Source organism: Heterocephalus glaber, unplaced genomic scaffold (genome assembly GCF_053883595.1).
Source record: "Heterocephalus glaber isolate CG9 unplaced genomic scaffold, H.glaber_assembly_v1.0 deba00001481, whole genome shotgun sequence".
NCBI classification, from domain to species: Eukaryota; Metazoa; Chordata; class Mammalia; order Rodentia; family Bathyergidae; genus Heterocephalus; species Heterocephalus glaber.
Window position 1 is genome coordinate 26713240 of NW_028258317.1, and position 21954 is coordinate 26735193.

Consider the following 21954-nt stretch of genomic DNA (forward strand, 5'->3'; position numbering starts at 1 on the left):
ACAGATCTCTCTATTCTATTTCTCTTTCAATTTGTCTTATTTTTGATGTATCAGATTAAGTTGCTACACCAAATATTTCAGCATACACCTTGAACTAAAATTTGTTTTGTTTCCATGTACGATTTTACAGTCTGTACAAAACTGAGAACAAATTCTTGTCTTTTTAATTATTTCAACCTCCATCAAAAATTATATATGTGGCTTATATTAGGGATTATGAAGTATGTACTCAATATATTATGTTTCTCTGATTAATCTACATACTATGAAAGTTAAATTTGGTAATCAGTCAAATGTAATCACTTAGACAATGTGCTAGGCACTGTATTAGATATTAAGAGTGTCACTACAAATAAGTTAACCAGGTATACCTAGTAAGAAATATGTGGAATGTATCTGCTGGTTTCTCTTTGCTACTATAATAAATTTTTGCAGACTAGTGACTTAAAACAACACAGATTTACTACTTTATAATACTTGATATTAGAATCATGAAATGGGTCTCAGTGAGCCAGGGGTTAGAATCTAGAAGGTGTCAGGGATGTATTCTTTTGGTAGCTCTAAGGAATAATCTGTTTCCTTGATTTATTCAGCCTCTAGAAGCAGCTCAATTAATCTGTTCAAGATGCTTTTCCATCTTCTAAGCCAACAAAGGTCCATTGATCTATAGAGTCCTTCTTACATTACATTATTCTGACTTGGGCCCTCATGCTTCCCTCTTTCATGTAGAGGGAGCTTGATATTATATAAAGACAAGCCAAATTCCTTATTTATTGTCCACTATAATCTCCTTATTTTAAGGTCATCTGATTAGTTATCTTAATTCCAACTGCAACCCTAATTCCCCTTGCTATGGAGCATAATGAATGGACAGATTCAACGGATTAAAATGTGAACTTCTTGCTGAGGGGTGGGTATTATATTTCCTATTGCAGTATTCCTTAAATCTAAATGCCATGCTGAAATGTAAACCACTAAAATCAAGAAATGAAAGTATAATATGTAAAATTTTTTGTTTAAAATATATTTTAATTTATTCACTCCATGTGATTGCTGCAGAACTTTGCTTTTGGTTGATTTATTTGGATAATTATCTTTAGTTCTCCAGTTGATTTTGTATAAGTAAAAATAACATAGATTTAAGCTCTTAACCAAATAAAGAGTTCCAGTTTTAGAATTGTATTAATTTTAGAAACAAAGGACAGTAAGGAAAACCTATGAATATTAATTAAGTTAGTTCTGAAATAAATTATAAGAAAATATAATTTCAGAACCTAATGATTCAGCTTCTGTGCAAGATATATTGAACATGACAACACCATTTGACAGTATTGTTTTCTTAAATTCTTTTTCATCTTATTTATTTAACTTTTCAAGATCAAAAATATTACATATTTGATTTGAGTGTATACATTTTTAACTTAAGGGTTTCTAACTCCAACTCTGTCAAGACCTCCTGACCTTCTGGCTTGTAGTGATTTGATTTAGTTAGCAGACATGATTGTCATTTTTTCATGTATAAACAAAAGCCATGTTTTGTCTTTCAAACTACGTTTAAAATTCACTGACATGGTAGAAATAGAGTTTAGACTGGTTTTGGTAGTATAATTAACATTACTTTATGTTGTGATAAAAATTACCATTTTCACTGATGCTGAGCCAAGATACATTGATGCATGACTTCCCAAACATCTCAGTAGTCCTGTCATGTTTATCTTCAAGATCTCCAGGCATATGTTTGCTAACTCAACGATTGGGAGGATGTCTTTCAGGAGGCTTGAATGATTGAAGACATAGGTCAGTGAATCATGATTAATTAAGAACTCTTTATTTTATTTATTAGACATCAATTTGGAAGCAGTGTTTATCAGAGGAAAGGGGTTTGGTTGTTTACATCAAGGATGTATTTGTGGTCCTTTCTGCTATTTCTTATATAATACCAAAATGGCGTATCTAATCCCCACTTCTTCCTAATGAGACTTTTAGATATTATCTTTCAATTCAGATTGTGTGAGTAGCTACTGAACCCCAAGTATCTGTAATTATATAGATTTTGTGTACTCAATAGCATTAGTTTACTGAGAAACAACTTTGTACCACTGCTTTGGGAGCCATGTGTTTTGTCATCAAATCTAACATCCCATCTTACCTGTTAACTAATCAAAATTTTGTAAAGAGTATTAAAAATCCAAGGCCTCTTTATAGTCTTCATAAATGAACTTTATATGTATCTTAATCAGTTACTTTCAACTTTATTTTGGTTAAAATTTAGTTTCATTGGTCACTGATGCTTTAGAGAGGTTTAAAAGCTACACTTGGTGGTTTCAGTGCTGAGTTCTACAAAACATTTAAAGAAGAACTATCCCCAGTACTCTTTAAACTCATGAAATTGAAAGGGAAGCAATACTTCCAAATTCATACCTCTAAGCAAGTGTTACTTTGATTCTAAAACCAGGGAAAGACCCAACCCAAAAAGAGAGCTACAGGCCAATCTCCCTAATGAACATAGATGCAAAAATCCTCAACAAGATACTGGCAAAGAGAATACTTAGGGTCATCAAGAAAATCATATCCCCTGACCAAGTGGGATTTATCCCAGGGATGCAAGGATGGTTCAACATATGTAAATCAATAAATGTAATACACTATATTAACAGACTCAAGGAAAAAAACCATGTGATCATCTCAAAAGATGCAGAAAAAGCATTCAACAAAATCCAACAACCATTCATGATAAAAACTCTACAGAAAGTTGGAATAGAAACTCTTTATCTTAACCTGATTAAGGCTATCTATGAAAAACCAACAGCCAACATCATACTAAATGGTCAAAAACTGAAAACCTTCACACTAAAATCAGGAACAAGAAAAGGGTTTCCACTATCACCACTCCTATTCAATATAGGTTGGGAAACATTAGCCACAGCAATTGGACAAGAGAAAGAAATAAAAGGAATAAAGGTAGGAAAGAGAGAAGTTAAACTGTCATTATTTGCTGATGATATGATACTTTACATAGAAGACTGAAAAAACTCTGCCAAAAGACTTCTAGACTTAATTGACAGTTTCAGTAGAGTAGATGGATACAAGCTCAACACTCAAAAAACAATAGCCTTCTTGTACACAAATAACAGACTAACTGAGAGAGAAATTAGGGAAACACTTCCTTTTACAATAGCATCCAAAAAAATGAAACATCTAGGAATCAATCTAACAAAGGAAACAAAAGACCTCTACCCTGAAAACTACAGCACTCTGAAAAAGGAGATCAAGGAGGATATAAGGAAATGGAAAGACATCTCTTGTTCCTGAGTAGGAAGAACCAATATAGTGAAAATGCCCAGACTTCCAAAACTGCTATATAGATTCATGCAATCCTAATTGAAATTCCAACAATATATTTCACAGAATTATAGAAAACAATCCAAAAATTCATTTGGAACCAGAAGAGACCTAGAATAGCAGAAGCAATTCTAGGCGACAGAGACATGGCAGGGGGTATCACAATCCCAAACTTGAAACTATACTACAAAGCTACTGTGATAAAAACAGCATGGTACTGGCAAAGAAACAGACCCAAGGATCAGTGGAATAGATTAGAAGATGCAGAAAAAACTACAGATATACGCAGTCACTTCATCTTTGACAAAGGCCAACCACCCTCATTGGAGGAAAGATAGTCTATTTAATAAATGGTGTTGGAAAAACTGGATTTCAGCCTGCCAAAGATTAAAACTAGACCCATCCATATCACCATGCACTAAACTAAGATCCAAGTGGATTAAAGATCTAAATATTAAAATAGAAACACTAAACTTGCTGGAAGATAAGTTAGGTAGAACTCTTGAAGACATTGGCATAGGAAAAGACTTTATGAACAAAACCTCAGTAGCACGCGAACTAGCACAAAGAATCAACAACTGGGATCTCATCTTATTAAAAAGCTTCTGCACTGCAAGAGAAACCACCAGCAGAGCTAAGAGACAACCTACTATGTGGGAAAAAAATTTTAGCAGCTGTTCCTCAGACAAAGGACTACTAGCTAGAATACATAAAGAACTGAAAAAAATCAGACCCCCCCTAATTCAAAGACCCAATTCAAAAATGGGCATCTGAAATGAACAGACATTTCTCAGACAAAGAAGTAAAAGCAGCAAATAAATATATGAAAAAATGTTCAACATCACTGGTCATTTGAGAGGTGCAGATGAAAACAACACTGAGATTCCACCTCACCCCAGAAAGAATGGCTGCTATCAAGAAATCAACCAATAACAAATGCTGGCGGGAGTGTGGGCAGAAAGGAACCCTTCTCCATTGTTGGTGGGAATGCAGACTGGTGCAACCACTGTGGAAATCAGTATGGAGATACCTCAAAGAACTAGGGCTAGAGTTCCCATTTGACCCAGCTATTCCCCTGCTGTTTATCTTCCCAAAAGAATTAAATGAATCATATCACAGTGATACATGTGCACCCATATTTATAGTGGCACATTCTGTAATAGCTAACACTTGGAAATAGCCCAGATGTCCATCAACTGGAACCTGGATAAAGTAGATGTGTTTTTTTAAAAAAATAAAATGGAGTACTACTTAGCCATAAAGAATGAGAAACTAGAGACATTTATAGCTAAATGAATGCATATTGAGGCCATCCTCTTAAGTGAAATAAATAGGACACACATGTGTAAATACCGAATAGTTTCTCCAGTGTGAGAAAATGAAAGTGTAAATAAGGATTAAAATGATTAAAACCAATAATTGAAAATTTGAAATAGGAAGAAAAAGTCCAAAGGGGTAGAGGAAGTGGGAGGGGTAGGGAAAAGGAAAGAAGGGAAAGGAAAAATTATGAGAAAAGGAAAAAATGGAAAGTCTGTGTAAATAGGGAAGGGAGGAGGGGGTGAAGGGAGCACAGGCAATGGGGAAAAAATAAGAACCAAGATACATCATGTACAGGTACAGCACCCAATGATAAATGTGAAAGTATTATATACCTAAAATGTACCAACAAATAATTTGAGAAAACAACAACAACAACAACCAAAAAACTACACTTGGAATTGAATCTCTGACACAATATTTTTAAATTGCTGGTTTTTATTTCCTTGAACATAAATAGAAATAATAACATCTACCTTTCTAAATTATAAAGACTAAAATAAATACATATTTAATATATGGACTTGTTCATAAAAGGCATTCAAGTGCTCTCATTTGTAGTTTTATGTTCTGTTTGGTTTGTTTTACCTTTCTTATCTCTTTATTAACTAAGGTAGTAAATCTAGGTTACTTTTTTCAAATTGTCTTGTTGCTTTCTGCTTAGTCCTTATGGTTGCGTAGGTGAAAAATTGGTCACTGATATTTATTGTGAAAAGTTTAAAAAAATGTTTTGAGGCTTTGAATATATAATATACTTCAAGAGAAGGCGGAATTAGATGTCATCAGTTCTAATAGCCTGGTGGATAAATGTTCAGGAGGGAAAACCTAGAATATTATTAAGAGAAATACATAAAACAATTTCTCAAACCATGAAGTGTTTACTTCAGAAAGAGGACTTCAAAGTTTAAAATAACATTCAAAGCAGAGGCTTTTGATGAAAAAAATTACAGTTTTAGTGATTGAGTGTAAGAAGGATGAGAAATTAAATAAGTAATCTTGGAAGACTAGTGTATTTGTCCATAAATATACATAAGAAAATCAAGAGGAAATTTTAGTAACAGAAAAATAGCTGTAATACAATCTTGTTTTGAGTGAAGAAGAGATTATATTTCTGCTCCAAAGTTACTATTAGATGCCTATGTTAGGTACTTTTCTTGTTGCTGAGATAAAATACCCAACACTCAAAGTTAAAGGAAAAAGGATTTATTTCAGCTCATAGTTTATAGAGGTTTCAGTTCATAGTTTGGTGGCTCTAAAGCAGTGTGGCATGCCAGAGGGTCATCGCAAAGGAGAAACAGTTCACGGCCGGTGGAAGACAGCAAAAGCAAACAAGCCACAAACTACAAGTAACTAGCAGCAAGTCTCTTTCTGTCCCTTATATTGTATCCGGGCTACCTGCCCGTAGTGGGGATAGCACTCACACTCTTAATCCTGGTATCCTTAATCCTAGCATTGCACCAAAACTCAGTCACACACTCTAGATCCAGCCACCTCTAAAAAAACCCCACCTATGACTTCATGAGGCTTTTGGGATACATCTAAACACAAGCCATAACAACATCCAAGTAGGAGCAACAAACCAGAGTCTCTGAGGCAGGGTGATAGGTTGGCGTAGGGAGAACAAGTAATAGGTATGAGAAGAGAGTAAGGAACTCAGGGAAAGACTTTACCTAAGTTTGCCTAATGTGTACTAAGTACAGGTAGAGTTATTAAAAGGTTTGAGTGAGAGGGAAGTGAAATTACTACTTAATGTGTGGGAGAAGATGCATATCTGGAAATACAGGATTCTGAGCCATCTGAGAAGAGATGATAATAGAAGCTTTATGAAAAGATATAATGGATTGTGAATAGAAAAATAAGGAATAAGAGTAGGGCTACGGAGGTTTAGGGAAAACGTACAATGAACAGTTGAGAGGAGGGGGAAGGAAGTAGTGCAAACAGGGTAAGAGAAATCAGAGAAGTATAGACAACCTGGAAACAGACCCATGAGAGTGGAGAGAATTTAAGTGTGGTCAACATTGTAATGTTAAAGGGAATTGGGACATATTTCTTGAACAAATGAGTGAATGAATGAATGAATGAGGTTGGACTGAGAGTTGAGAATAGCTGTGAGCACATATCATCTCTTCTACTTTTGGTCTCAATAGTGGTGAATAGTAAAATTAATGTCTAAATATCCTTTCGTAGTTTGTATACTTTTGTCTTTGTCATTTGTGGTTATTTTAGAAGAGAATCCATTGCATATATGCTCCTTTTAAATTTTATGCATCTTTGCAAACACTTTCTCAAATGTCTTGTATACAATCTTACATTCTGGTTTAACCACAATTGTTCTTTGCACAAAAGATTTGCTAACAAGAGTTCTGATTTCTCAAGTGAATTCGAACATTTCTAATTAACTGTGTTCAGCATCTTTCAGAGAAAACTTCCTAATGCTTACATTAAAATTAGTAGGCAGTACATATCTACAGTAATAATAATAATTTGGTTAATTTAATATTTGAGGAGAAAGCTCCTTTTTGGTAATTAAGAAAAGTCTTGAAGAATCTTGTGCTTTAATGTCTATGATAACAGTTTTGATAAAGAGAACAATGAAAACATTTTTTTACACCTATGAAGAAAAAGTCAGGAAGAAAGTTTGAAAGGTGAAACTGTTTGGTTTTTGCTATTTTTAAAAAATATATTTAGCTGATTCTTTAGTTGTTTCAGTGTGTATCCCTTCTTTATCCAATTTAACTATAAGATTGTTACAATCAGAGGCCATTTTCTTTTATTTTTAAATTGGCCGTCTAGCAGCCCAAAACCCAATACAGGAAATAATAATAAATTGAGTATCTGTTTAATTGATTCAAAACAATTTCTATAGGTATACATACATCCCTCTGTTTCTCTTAATTGTATAATTTATGCATAATTTGAAATCTATCAATACTCATAAGGCTTTTTGTAAGAGGAAAAAAAACTCAGAAATTGCTGTATTAAATACATACTTAAAAGAAACTTAAAACTAAGGAATCAGATGAAAATAAAGTCATATAAGTTAAAGCAAAACTTTGCATCCTAAAGAAGAAAAAGTATAAGGTCAATGCATTCCAAAATAGGAATGAGATATGGGAGCACTCTTTTTTATTTTTCATAACTAGTAAATAACATTCTTTATACTTCTGACAGTAACATTTGTGCATAAAGGTCATTTTCATTAACCTTAGGTTTGTAATTTCCAGCCTCCTTGCCCAAAGGCATTGCTGTTATTTACAATTTTTCTTAGTCCTATGCAAAACCTAACAACCATCAGTGTAGGCTAATATATGTTAAATGCCCTAGGCACATTTCAGTTAAGTATTAACATAGATTGGAAAAGTTCCAAAACATTTAGTGAATATTACTTTCAATCATTTTCACTGAAATTAATAGCAAGTGTTAAAAAGTAGTATACCAGGAAGGCGAGGGAATTTAATTTTTACCTTCTTTTTAGAGGGTTACTTGTGTTAATGTGGAGAAACTCGTAGTACAACTCAGCCAGATATTACCTAGTCCCATTAAATCTTGCATTTTGTGTTGGTAGAATGGTGGGAGTTAATTAATTTTATTTTAATACTTTACATACTGACCTCAGAATTTAATAAGTATTTACTAGATACCAAAAATAAAGAAGTGGCATATAAGCAAGCTTAAAACCTCAAACTAGATGTATTTATCATTAACTACATACTCTAGAAATATTTAAAGATACGCTTTGAGAAACTGGTTTTAGATGTAAGAAAAAGAATGATCCAAAATAAAGATTATTACACCAACAGAGAAATAAGAAAATCATTATAAGAGGAAGCAATGACAATTGTCTATAATTTTTAAAAGTAGAAATAAGGAATAGAATGAAATTATATATGTCATTAAAATATGGAAATAAATCAATAAATTATAATGGCCAAAATTTATCTCTCAATGTAGTATTGTGTAGAATGTGATCTTTAAAACAAAACAAAAATCATTGACCTCCCCTTAATGATTTTATTTCCTTAAAGATAAAAAGTTTGCTAGTTTTATCCCAGTTTAAAAGATTACTTGTATTCTGGATAGCACTTTTAAAAAGTGATATTGTATCAGCTTCACTCTGTGATATAATTTCATGTAAAGAGTTTTCAGTCTTTAAAAGATATTATACATGAACACTGATATCTGTATATTTCAAATCAATGCTAGTTTAGAACCACGCAGTGGAACATGGACAAGTGAATTGTGTAGTTTTCCTTCTGGACCTGCAACAGTTTTTGGGATGTTAATATTTCAAAAAAAAGCTTGATTACTTTGTCTTAAGTTTTCTTCAAATGTTAGAGAAAGAAAAGTCTATTATACAATATCTCTATATAGAAGAGTATAAACATAAAATTCTTTCCTTTGCAGTGGGGATGGCCTTTCTGTGGTCAATTTTCTTGATGCTCACCTTTGCTAAAAAGCCATTGAATATAATTAAACTGCTATTTCAAAAAGGGCAGAGTATCATGATGAGAAGAATAATTAGCTCAGAATAAAATGAAGGAGGTAATTGTGATACAGCACTTGAGTGAGGTGTAATGGGCAAAGTGAGGCACCATTGACCATTAGTACAAGAGTGGAGGGTGTGACACCTGCTGTGTGCAATCAGGAAGGTCAGCAAGAGGAGGACTCAGTACCTTGGGTAGTCAGTGAAGGTCTGAGAGTGAGGATTTCAGACAGTTGCCTAGGAGAACATGGGTAGTGAAAACAACCTTGGGAAAAGTCTGGAAAAAATGGCATAAAGAAGAGATTGAGATTCATGTTTTACACTGCATGAGAACCCTAAGGCTAGTCAGGTGGTACAAAAAAGGTGAACTCAGACTGAAAATGTCATTTTTCCTGTCTGAAATGACTTTTCTCATCCTCCTTATTCACTCTGAAAACCTTACAATATGCTTCAAACCTAGGAGAAAATATTGTTTTGCTTTCACTTTTTATTTCCCTGATTTTCAAGCCCAGTCCTTTCCTCTTTTGGCTTTAATAGCACTCCACACATACATACAAATCTCTGTGTGTCTCTGTCTGTCTCTGTCTCTGCTCTCTACTTTCCCCTCCAAAGATTAAGCGTTTAACTTTGCATCTTTGCTCCCTAAATCATTGACTCACAGGTTCTCAAATATATTTAATGCATAAATTAATAATGTAAGCCTATAGACAGAATATGATGAAAGGATAACAAATTCAGAATAGTATCAAGAATTTTTAAGGCAAAATGCCTCCCATATTTGAAAGTGATTCTAAGTAAATTCCAACAGAATTTGAAAACCTTTCGGATTCACTAGGCTTCAGAGTAAAGCTACTACAAACAGAAAAAAATGACTGATTCATGTGAAGTTAACTGAAGAACAGTTGGAATTGGCATTTTGCTATGTTTGCTAGTATTTTACTTGTCTTTTATCAGGAAGTTTTGGCAAAGGGTTTAAAATTGTATTTACACTAAATAAAATGCAATTATTTATGAAAGCATGTAAGATATTGTTTGGTAGATCATTATAAATTCTTCTATAATAGTTTAGTCATTCTCAGTTAAGTTGTTTCCATAGGTCCAAAATGAAGAGTGATGTTTTTGGAACCATTTGTCTAGCTAAAATCTTACCTCTTGATAAACTCCAAAGCAACTGAATCCCATAGATGTCTGAATAGAGGCAGTTTTCAAGTAGATTGCTTCCAAAAAGTCACATTTTGTGGAATATTATATGATTTCTAATTACTTGAAGTGAAGAAATTATTTATCTTTGATATATTAGATGGTTATTCACAAGTTAAAATTCTAAGGTTGGGATATGGTTGATTCCCCAAAGGTTTATGTGCTGGAGGCATAGTAACCAAAGTAATGGAATGAAAGGTGGTAAAAAAGAGGTGTTGGGGTCTGAGGAGAGATGACTAGATCATTGCAAGTGCCACCCTCAGAAGAGAGGTCCAGCTAGTGGGACAGGATTGGTCACTGTTAGTGCATCATGTTATAAAGTGAGTTTGACATGTTTTATAGCTTCTTCCATATGTATTTCTTGCCAGTCTCACTTAGGCTTTTACTATATGATACCATTTGTAACATTGTGATGTAATATGGGGCCCTCACCAGATATATTTCTCAATTTTAGACTTCCTGACTTCCAGAACTATAAGACAAAATAAACCTCTTTTCCTTACAATGTACTCAGCCTCATATATTTTTTTTTAGCAATACTAAACAGACTAAGATATCGTCCATGTAATGTTGCATCATGAAAACAGATTAAATAAATTACTTTTATATAAGTAGAGAAAGCTGGAATTATTTGTTGATATTTTCTTTTTGTCTCTAATTTGATCTCTAAAGAGAGGTTTGATCAGTATTCAAATAAAAGCTTTTCCTATGTTATATGATATTAAATTTGTACTAATTAAACAGTGGCCAGACTTTCCACAGATACTTTTACTGGTAAAGAGAAACCTCTGTAATTTTTTTTCTTCACACAAGCATCAAATTGTTGGCTGCAGTGACTTTCAAAGTACAATGTTAATACGTCATTACTAATTCATTTTGAACTGTGTTGGAATTAGACTAAGAGTTATATATTGGAAATGTATATTCATGATTCATATATTTTACTTACCTCTTGGGTTTTCAGTGAACAGATAAAGGGAATTCTTATAAACAAAGTTGTAGGTAATTAAATTTTAAGGATGAAAATCATACTCAATTCAGTTATTTTAAAATTAATGATGCCTATAAGAAAATATGAAACACATATTTGCACAAGAGTAGTCTACAGCTTTTTGACTAATTATGGCATTTTGCTACAGAGGTAACTCTTCAGATAAAATTTCAATTTTAACTTTGATTCTTAGTAACTTAGATCAACTAGGTGAATATCCATGGTCCTTGTAGAAAAGATGATCTATGGTCTATTTAGCAATAAATTTTGATTAAGTTTACTTAAAGATTTGAAAGTATAGATCTGGTAACTTAACCTTTATTTGTAGGTTACTTTGTAGGTATTTATAGGTTGTGTATACCCTTATGAAGGAAACTTAGCTAGTATATGGCTGTGTAGCTGTTGAAGTACATAGAACCTCCACGGTGAAATTGGTTATCCTGCTCAGTCTGGTTGCTGTCTTAGCAAAGATCTGACAGCCACACTCATAGATTTTGATTGGAGAAGATCTATCATTTCACGGAAACTGAGGACTTTATTCTGAGTCAGGCAGACTTCATCACCGATTCTTTTATCCCCATCCTTGAGTAGATGAGCAAGGAAAATTCTTTTTTACCTAAATCCTTTCAAAAAGCTACTATTGTATCTCCAGTTCTTAGTAGGATGACCTGACTCATTGACTTTAAATAAAGGCTTAAAACAAACATGAGAGACACTTAGCCAAATAAATACACTCAAGAGGTTCATTAGAATATCCTTGGTTAAGATCTTCAGAAATGAAAGCTTTAAGAATGGATACTGTTAGTAATGTGGTAAGCATATAAGTGGTCTAGACAACATTTCTTTTTATATCTACAAATAATACTTTTTCTTTGGGAAAATGTAGTCTCTCTGCTTCAAAAATGCATTGAAAACTGCCCATTGTAGCATTCAGTTCCCTTAACATATATAAGTAAAGCCATTCACAATCTTTTTTAGAATATTTGAAAATTGGAAATCAAGAAATAATCTCTAAATTTACAATCAGAACATTAATTTTCTCCAGTATTAAGATCAGCAGTCTAAAACTAAAGGACAGAAGGAAGGAAGGAGGGACAAGAAGTGATATATGAGTGAGTCTTTGAGTCTCTGGTTCTAGTGTTTCTGTGGCTTCTTAAGGTTGAAAATATTTCCTGTTATCTAATCTAGTTGTTGTTGGGTCTCAGTTACTTCCTACTAAGCAGTCCTGAAAAAGTAGAGATGTTTAATTGCTTGCAGAAATATCTCTGAGAGGAAATTGTTCTTTCTTTGAAATCAAATGCAGCAGTAGGTTTTATTCTTGAAATTTATTTTGAGAGAGTGATTTGCTGCCCTAAACATGCCAATGGAAGAGCTGTAAGGCTAATTTTAACTTCATTCACAAATATAGAAAGGCATATTGGCAATCATATTGTGAAAAAATGTATATTGCAAGGATCAGTGTTGGAGAAAGTGCAGGGAATGAACATATCTTCATAGGAATGGTATATTTTTACAAACTTCTGAACATATCTTGATAGTCTAATGCAAAATACATAAAAATATCTATGCCTTTTGATCAAATAATTCTAATTCTCATGAATTTATACTAATGAACAAATGCTAGTATATAAAAATCTTTTTAAAAGCCTGTCTTTCATATCATTACTTATAATAGCAATAATATAAAAACACTGTAGAAGTCAGCTGTGGTACAGGTGATGTAAGTTGTGGTTCATCCATAAGTGGAACAAAGTGCACCATTAAAAATAGTGTTCTAGAGTTAAGATTTCTCTTGGGAAAGCATGATCTCTGACTTAGGCTTTGAGCTTGTGTTACAGGCTTTAGAGCATTTGTTAGACATCTTTACAGTAGAGTATTACACATAAGCCTAGACAGAAATAAAGTGTAACTTGTTTCTCACTTTTCATTTGTATTTATTGATGTGTCATTCATCTTCCTTGGGAACTCTACGGGGAGAGATAAATGATGTTAGTAGTTGAATTAGTTAGTGTTAGGTATCCCAACAAAAGTAACAAATAAAACCTCATCTATACTTATTATAGAAATATAGGAAACAAGTCCAAGAGTTAAAGAAATTATGAAAAATAATTTTAATTTTCTGATTTCTTAACCTCTCTCTAAAGTATTATTTATTGTATTACAGGTATGTAGAATACTTCCTGGAATTTAGTAAGCATTGCATAAATATATTGATTAAATTGCGTAAAAGTACAAAAAATCCATTAAATTTGATGGTAACAGGCCATTAGTGATCATTAGTAGAAAATTTTATTATGAAGTTAGAAATGTAGGATTGCTCTGGGATAATGATTATATGCAAAATAAAAAGCAAAAGGTTTTGGTATCTATCCCCATAATGTTTCCATAGCCTTTGACTACTCCTGAATCCTATATAAATCATTTTAGTAGTCTCTCCTGCTCTGATAAATGACAGGACTTCTCTCTCAGGGTCTCCCAGAGAAGGAGACAGCTATTCTCAGGTAATACTTCACAGATCACTTAACCATTTATTTCTTTGGTCCTCACTCCTCTTTCTAACCAGTAGGTTAATGGGTTTCTATCATGGTATTCAGCTCTTTTGAAAGGTGGGTACTGCATTAGTTCAGTGATTCTGATCATGCAGGTCTTTAAATTGTATCACATTCTTCTCTTTTCCTGGGACTTCCAGATGCTCCCTGGAGACCAAGTTGTAGTGGTTTAAAAACTGGCTTCACATGTCATCTATATTCCACTCTTTCTTGAAATCTTTAAGGTTGTGCTGTTAAGAGTTTCCCGCTGTCTTACTCCATTTTGTGCTGCTATAACAAAATACCTGCAAGTGTGTACTTTATTAGGAAAAGATGTTTGGTTAGCTCACAGATTTGGGGGCTGAAAATCCAAGATTGGGTGGCCACATCTGGCAAGGGTCTCATGTTGTGACGTGGTGAATGGCATCACAACAACAGGAGCAGAGAGAGAGGAGCAGTACACGTGGAACAGAGACTCAAGGAAGGCACCAGTCTGGCTTTGCAACAGCCCACCCTTGGTAATCAATCTAGTCCTGGGAGAGAGAGAACTCACTCTCCTAGAATTGTAATTCTTTGTAAAAGTCTCACCATCTCTTCATACCATTACATTGGGTGCCAAGCTGTCATGACAGTCATGAACCTTTGGGGTATAATCGATATCCCAACTTACCCACCAACATAAGTCTCTTTTCCAACCCAGCTCGTCTACCTCAGGGACACAGTACTCTTTCCCATGAACTGGCATATTTTATGAGACAAAACACACTTGTACATCAAATATGTAAATGCCTCATCATGCTTATAGTATACCAAGTTTCCTCACAGGACTCAGTTCACTAGATACAATCCCTTTCCTCCTTTAAGTATCCTTGAGATTCTACACCAGCTATACAATCATCTGTCTGAATCATGAGAGCCATTAGAACTGTCACATAACTTGCTTCAATCAATCATATGTTCCAGTTTTGATCCATACAAGGCTCCCCTTGAACTTAAAAAAAAATCAATATTTTTGCATGAAACTTGCCTCTTCTGCAAATAATTTAAGCTAGCTTGTAATAAAAGGTATATATAATAGTAAAGTATGTAACATCAAAACCAAGTAAAGGGATTTTAAAACAGGTCAGCATAGTTAATATGATTCTTATGTCTAAATTTTCAAGAACCTAGTATCAAAAGGGAAACATACATAATTAAAATTTTTAGAAAGAAGCAAAAACTATGCTTTCTGGAAAATAAATAAATAATTATAAATTCAATTGCAATAAAATGTCTTGAATGACATAAAATATTGTCAATAAAATTCTAACACAAACACCATAATTAATTAAGATGCTTAAGGAGCATGTTGAGCCTGTCAAAGTCCTTTCCCCCCTAGAAATGTTTAGCATTATAATAAACTCACAAAATACTACATTGCTGAAATTAACTAGTCTGCAAAGATTTTGCTTCTCCCCATCATGTTGTGATAAATTGGCTAATTTAAATTCATCAAATATTGTCTGTATGCTTACTATTCATTCAGCACCCTGTTGTATACTATGAAGGATAGCAAACAGGAAAGTCAGAGGTTCATCATATATGAAGGTTTCAGTTTTACTTCATATTATGTTCTCAGTAAGAAATGGAAATTTTTTTTGTTCTTTCATTGACTAGGGATTTAGACTGTAGGTGATGAAAATGTTCAAGATATTTTTGTATTTCAAAGAATTTGACCACTGTGAGATTGAAAGGAATAAGCAATAAGAAGAATAAAATAATCAAGAATGGTGCCTGTGGTTTTGACTTTTTCCTGTAGATGAATAGCAGTGCCAGCCACTGAGACTGGGAAAATAGTTGGAAAAATCCTGTCTTCTTCAGATGACTGTTAAATGTCCATTTTAACCTCCACAGTATTTGATGGTGTCTAGCACTTAATCACTTCAAAACTTTCCTTTCTTGGACTTTTCTTCCTCACTCTCTAATTATTGTTTGTTAGCATTTTAGTCTCCTAACAACTTAAATGTTGCCCTTCTCTTATTTTCCTATGTTACTCCAATCACAAAGGAATTTAACAATTGTCTACATGCTAATGACTTCAAAATCTTTTTTTGTAGCAACTTACTCCTGTACTTTGATTGATCCAACTGAACCTGATGATATATATGTCCAAACTACTCACTAATTTTTCTCAAATTCCTGTTTCACTCTTATACTTACCAAAAGGTAACTTTTTATCAGGCACTCTAACTTTGTATCAAGCACTTTAAATACATTTAAATATTTATCCCTTACAATATCTCACTAAGGTGTTACCCCACTTTACCATGCAGATATTAGCTCTTAGGCACATAGATAAGTGGCAGAGCTGGAGTTCAAAGTCAGATAATTCTATCCAGAACCTGGGTGCTAGACATCTGTGTTGTACATCACCCTTATTCTCACCTTCTGTTCAGTCAGATAAGTCAGAAATCTGAGAGTCATTCTGTCCTCCTCCCTGACATATATCCAATGTGTTACCACATGTTTTTAAACAGACTTTGGATCTGTCTCCTTTGTTCCGTCTGTACTACTACTATCTAACTTCACATCTTCATTATTTCCAGACAGGACTATTTTCAAAGCTCACTAAATGGTTAGTTATCTTTCATTTACAGATGTAAAACACTCAAAATGTTCATTAGAATATACTTCTTCTCTAATCTCTTCAGAGTGCTGCAAATAACTAATTTTATAAAATCCAAATCTGATCATATTCTTTCCCTACTAAGCCTATCATTTTGCCTCTTTATTGAAAGGCAATATAAACCCAGTGATTATGGATTTAGGTTGACTGATATAGCACTGACTCCTACTTTACTCATTTATATTTGAGTTATTTAACATCTCTATCATATTTAGTAACTATACCCATATATATAATTAGATATATATATAATAATTAACAGTCAAACTCAGGCAGGGCCTTTGCACTGAGCTCACTCATAATTTTTTTTTTTTTTGAAGATGGCTCTTGTTAAGTTGCTAAATTTCCCAGTGGTGCTCAAACTTGATATGCTCCTGTCTGAGCCTACCGGAGTGTGGGGATTGCAGGTGTGCTTCACCATGTCTAGCTAAGAAACATTTTTAAATGGTAATAATAGCATATCCATGTTATAAAGAAATAATCCATTTATGAGAGTACCTAACCCATAGTGAAAACATAAGTACTGGTGATAATTCATCATCATCGTCATTATTATGTAATGTCTAAGGTAGAATCCAAATTCAGCCTGGCACACACAGCCTCCCAAACCAACGACTCACATCTGTCTCTATAGTCTTGTCTATACTGGCATTCATACCAAACACTCACTGCACCCAGGAAAATGCTGCTGCATGTTTCACAGTTGCCCTTTCTGCTTGGAATCTTGTTTCCTGAATTAGAGACTCAGAGAAATGTTTCTCACACTTTGAGATGATTTAAGAAATATCTTTTACAAAGTCCACCTGGATTCTCCCCTCTTTACTCTTCTCAGGATCAGGTATTTCCTCTCTGATATCCTGTCCAACACAATCTTCAGTCTTAATGCCCATGGTATTCAAATATAGTATTTGTTTATATATCTAGTTCCCTCTTTTAGTCTCATACTTTTGAAAGCCTAAGAGTTGTATTGATCTTTGTACTCCTGGCACAGAGTTTGAAGCCAAAAATAGTTACTAAGCCATGAGAAATGCATGAAGGGCAAGCTCTGCCAGGTGAGGCCACCTTAGATCAGCCTTCAAGCTGTTAGCTCCCCAGACATAGGAGCAAGCCTGCTCCACAAAGACTCACAGGAACTAGTAAATGGCTACCTACACTTTCAAGTTCTAAATTTGGAGTGTTTGTTCCATGAAAATACCTAATTGGTACAGATACATAAATAAAACACCCTGAAAAGAAAACAATTTAATTTCCATTCCTGATTTTTATATAAAAGAGGACCTTGAAAGAGTTTGTCTTAGTAAATGAATAAAAATACCTCATGATGGGAGTAAAACCCCACAAGGTTAAAGAACTTTTTCATTCCAATTACAGAAGTTCTATCTCCGGGTCATCATCCCTCCTCCTTTCTTTTCTTAGCAGGCTATTGATGAGAGTCATCAGAGACTCTAAGGCATCCAGTTATTTTGTAATAGTGGAGAGCAACTGTGCGTGATGAGTGTCTCGGGCACAATGGAAGTCAGTAGAGCTACATGTACAATGTCAGGATTTTTCACAAGGCTTCCCAATTAACTTCCAGAGAGCCTGACTACAATATCACCAGCTGCTCACTCAATCAATTTCTACACATTTTCCTATGCTAAATGGGGCTTGCATGACTGAATTTGCATAGGAGTTTTCTCCAGTTGCAGTGTTATAACTAGCAAGTGAAGTAGTGGAAAATGCCTTTTTTGTGTGGGGCATTCTTTTTAATTTTATATCTTCCCTGCATCATTCTCTAATGTTGCTTTGCATCTGTAAAATATGTATATTTTGAATGAAAGTAAAAAACTGGTCATGAGAATAAGATTTCCATGATTTATTCAGTTGTTGATACATTTTTATCAGTACCAATTGAGACAACAGGATTTGAAGGTGCTATGCAGTTGGCTTTAAGATGAAGAGAAAAGCAGGCAGTCTCTAAAAGTGGAAAAAGGCAAGGAAAAAGATTCTACCTATATCCTCCAGGAAGAAGGCAGCCTGGCTAACCCATTTGGACGTCTGTCCTCCAGAACAGTAAGAATATACAAATTTTATTATTTTAAAATGATTAAGTTTGTGATAATTTGCTATAGCAGCAATAGAAATAATAATAAAATAAAAATAAAATAAAAAATAATAACAAAATAATGAAAATACTATTATCTAAGTGGAGACATGATTTATATAAAACTATCAATAGGGGTTGAAATGTTATTTAAAACAATATGGAAAAAATTTTTAAATGACACTATATGAAAGCATTGTGGATTCTAGGCAATGTAGTAATTCAACAAGAAATGTAAAATATTCAAGGAAAATGTACAATGTAAAATAAAGAACAAATCACCCACAATTAATGAAAAGCATTTAACTGAAGCATTTGAAAGTTCATACTTAGATGTTAGACAAGAATTATTATTAAATGGTAAATTATTTAAAAATACTATTTTTAGCAATACATCCATAATGTTTTTACTTTGTTATCCACATCATTTATAATCGTGATCCAAAGAAATTCAGTCCATGGTCAATAATAACCATTAATTGAAAAGGCATACATAGTCAAGTCAGAAGACTGAGATGAAGATACAAGGCCAGGTAATGTATAAGGCAGCAGGAAGTACAAAAGAATGTTACTAAAACAGGGCAATTGAAACTAAACTTGTGGAATCATGAAACCCCTAGGAAAGTGTGATACTTGTGAGAATTACAGCTGTTGTGCTGCTCTTTATACTGAGAGTTATCCCAAGCAGTGTGTTCACATTTTCTTCTGACTACACCATGATTTTCAACACATAGCATTCGAATAATACAGAGATTAAAATAGGACACTAAATCATGCTTCACTATATCCAAATGAAATGTAATAATCAAAAGATAAACTAAGTAGGAACTCACAGACAGCATGGAGCAGTGATGTCAGTACCCTCAGTCTATTGGCTATCAGTTTGATTTTCCTGACTAGTAACTTCACACTTAAAGGAATTGACTAAATATTCCAGGAAATTCCACATAAGGTTTCTGATGCCTCAGAAGGCATTTAAAAATGGATTAGATTAGGTGTAGCTCAGTGTCACCACACCTGCCTGGCAAGCACAAGGTCCTGAGTTTAATTCCTGGAAAAAATAAAATACTAGCTTAATACAGATTTAATGGTCAGTCTATGAACATTGAAACTGGAAAATAAAAAGAGAAACAGAAAGCATGAGAGCAAAGTGCTGATTAGTGAAACAAGTAAAGGTATTGCAAAAACTGGGCACAAATCAGTGGATGATACTAAAATATAAAAGGAGGACACATAGATGCTGGATGGGACAAATAATTACATTTTCAAGTCAAAACTTTAAGATCTTAAAAAAACCATCTCAGATATATTTGCAATAGGTAATGAAGGAAGCACAGGAAGGATATTGCATTTATCTGTGGCTCATGCATGTAGATCTGGCAAAAGGAAGAATTAAGAGCATGAGAACTATCATCTCTAATACACTTTATTCCTGAAAGGAGGAGCATGAATTACAAGAATGTGTATGACAGTGAAAAAAATCAGTGAACATTTGTACCAGTCCTTATGAATTCAGAAGAAACAATGAATCAGGCTCAAACAAGGATGCTATGAATGGTCATAGAAGCTGAGTATAGTTTTGTCAAACAAGGGATATATGAAGTTTTTTTTAAATGCACTGGACAGAGTAAAGAATAATATGAATGGTGTTATATTTGCTAGATTAGACTAAATGCTGAGGACTCTATGAGATCCCTTGAATGTTTTGTCTGAGTGGTCACAATGAAATATTGCTGGTATATTTAAAGAATGGACCTTGTTCTTATTGATTATGATTGTATTTATGTGGATGTGTTATAAAGTACTAAAATAAGAGTGAATTAAAATATGCATTGTATAGTATGTATACATGCATATGAATTATGACTATAATTTCTCATTTTGTGACAACATTTTGTTAGTTCCAACAAGTCAGAGATGTCCATGCCCAGTGTAGGGCAGCACATCTTATCAAGACCAACATATAAAACTGCAACCGCCATCATAGAGGTGAAAGTTTTAGAAGCAAATGTGGACATAGCTAAGTTCCATATATTAGGGCTGCCTAATTTATAGTGCATAAAACACACATGCAGATGGGTGGCAGTAATAGAACCAGAGATTAAACTAATTATGTCTAGAAGCAATATATGTACTCATTAAGTACAAAAATGTCTCAGCTTTCACTGCACAAAAACACATTTTTCTGTTTCAGGGGAATATGTTCCCTCTGTTCCCCTAACATGGGAAATTTAGGTCTATGGCCATATGCTCTTGATTTCATCATAAAATGTGCAACAGAGGACCTGGAATCCCACTTTTCTAGGACACTTTTTTTTTTTTTTTTGGTGCCAGGGATCACACTCAGGACCTTGCAGTTGCAAGGCAGGTGCCCTGCCACTGAGCTAAATCCCCGGTTCTCTGGGACACTTGAAGAGACTTTTGTGCTTTCTTTCATTCAGTTCTCACAGCAGCCTTGCAGGTACATATATGGAGCCTATTTTGCAGATAGCAAAACTGATCTTTACATGAATTTATTTATTCTTGTATTAATTTATTTATTATGTTTGTAATACATAGTAATTACATTCAATTGGGGAATTGGTACATATACATACCACATATTATTTGATAAAAGTTCACATGATTATTCATTGGAGAATGGAATCATGATAAAAATCTCAAAATTCTATCATTTTCTCTTAGGAATTTTATATAAATTACCAAATAGTAATTCACTATTTCTTTCTTTTGTTTCACAGAAATAATACACAGAATAATAACCAAGTGGGGAGCAACAATTTCCTTTACCATTTCTTTTCCCATTCCCCAAACACCTAAGGCAGGATGTCTGGTAAAAAATATACACTACTTGATTTCAGATCAAAATTAACCATATAAGATTTTTTGCGTGTTCTTCTCTGACTTTACTCTGCCAAGAATTGCAGGGGAGACCTAATATAATTAAATCTTATAAGTTAAAGTAGTGGAAAGCTTGGAACAGAAATAGAAATAGTGCATGGATCGATATCATTGTTATAAAATGTGGCTTGTGTATTGCTTGGGCCATGAACTATTATATATAATATATAGTAGTTCATGAATCTATATTTGATACATATACATAATCTTTAGCATGTCTTAAATATATTTTAAAGAGGGATTTTTCTTAATATGCAAAGAAACACTAAAATCCATCACTGTACTAATATAGTTTGATTATCTGTGTGTTGTCCAGTTTTACTTTTAGAATAATGTGCAATGGTTCATGGGTTGTCATCGTGATCATGAATTTAAGAGTAGCCTGGAATCTATGAAGATGAAATTTCTAGTGGAAATTTTCAGGCAGATCTTTTATAGGTCACA

The 21954-nt window shown here is 33.7% G+C and overlaps 1 protein-coding gene and 1 pseudogene across 5 annotated transcripts in view; both read left to right on the forward strand.

Annotated features, from left to right (window-relative positions):
• Tusc1 (tumor suppressor candidate 1) overlaps positions 1 to 21954 on the forward strand; it is a 289528-nt gene that overhangs the window by 33846 nt on the left and 233728 nt on the right. The gene's annotated exons all lie outside the window — the stretch shown is intronic.
• Positions 1 to 21954, forward strand: part of LOC147825874 (ras-related protein Rab-11A pseudogene) — a 61848-nt pseudogene that overhangs the window by 15359 nt on the left and 24535 nt on the right. The window contains exon 1 of the transcript XR_015440046.1: positions 1 to 21954. This exon is cut by the window's left edge and continues 15359 nt beyond it; it is cut by the window's right edge and continues 24535 nt beyond it. The product of XR_015440046.1 is annotated as a ras-related protein Rab-11A pseudogene (transcript).